Genomic DNA, 1,454 nt, shown 5'->3' on the forward strand with positions numbered 1-1,454 from the left:
ATCAAAAGGGTTAAAAATATCATGGTGACTTTAACCCTTTTGTTAGCATATTTCTGTTGCGATGCTCTGTGTTTCTTTCAATTGATTTTAAATATAACAAAGAATTTAGTAAAATAACTTAGTTATTAGCCAGTGTTAGGAACATAAATTGTGACTAAGGTTTGGTGGAAGATTTTAATTCAGAAATTATAAAAACAAGGTATTAGTACTACAGAACCAGAGGTGGTTTCAACCAGGCTGGTATCAAAAGGGTTAAAAATATCATGGTGACTTTAACCCTTTTGTTAGCATATTTCTGTTGAAATGCTCTGTGTTTCTTTCAATTAATTTTAAATATAACCAAGAATTTAGTAAAGTAACTCAGTTATCATTAAGCCAGTATCATCACTGACACAGGTTCCCATCATGTTGGAAAAGAGATGATAGTCAGATGGGGCCAAATCAGAAGATTAGGGAGCACGATCAGCCAGATCAAGCCACAATCATGCACAGCAGTTATTGAGACCAAAGACTTGTGTGTTGGAGCTTTGTCCTATTGAAACAAAACCCTTTTTAGGGTTTTCTGGGGCGTTTGGTTTTAATAGTCTTTCTTAACTGCCTCAACAACTTGGCATAGTATACTCCATTGATGGTGTGACCCTTTTGAAGGGTCAATAAACACAATGTCTTTTGCATCCCAAACAAACTGAGGCCTTCACCTTCACTGCAGATGAAGCGATCTTGGCCTTCTTTGAAGCAGGTTATGAGGGGGTGTTTCCACTACATGGATTGTCTCTTTGTCTTTCACTCAAATTGATGAAGCGAAAACTCACGCAGGCTTAGGAATCGTTCAAGAAAACCGGCTGAATCTGGTTCAAACAATGTCGTTTTCTTCCCTGGGTTGGTCAATGCTAAATATGCTTTACATGAAAGACAAGAAACAAACGACATCGCTTGCATGATGATGTTGATGATGATGATGCTTGTTTGCAATGATGATGTGAAGACAAGGTCACATGCATACACACACACACAACACACACACATATACATGCACACAACAGGTTTCTTTTAGTGTCTGACAGCCAAGTCCACTCACAAGACTTTGGTCATCCTAAGGCTATAATAGAAGATACTAGCCCACTGTGTCATGCAGCGGCACTGAACCCACGTCTGCTGGTTCTTATTTCATTGACCCCGAAAGGTTGCAAGGCTTAAGTTGACTTTGGCAGTTAAGGGTACACGTGTCTGTGGAGTGCTCAGCCACTTGCACATTAATTTCACGAGTAGGCTGTTCCGTTGATCGGATCAACTGGAACCCTCGACGTCATAACCGACAGAGTGCCAACAATGTACATGCGTGTGTACTAGCATGCGCTAAATAAAAAAAAACTACGAACATTAAATGATGATGATGATGATGACATAGAGATAGATAGAAAGACATACACAAACAGATGATATATATATATATA

This window comes from Octopus bimaculoides, chromosome 30 (genome assembly GCF_001194135.2).
Source record: "Octopus bimaculoides isolate UCB-OBI-ISO-001 chromosome 30, ASM119413v2, whole genome shotgun sequence".
NCBI classification, from domain to species: Eukaryota; Metazoa; Mollusca; class Cephalopoda; order Octopoda; family Octopodidae; genus Octopus; species Octopus bimaculoides.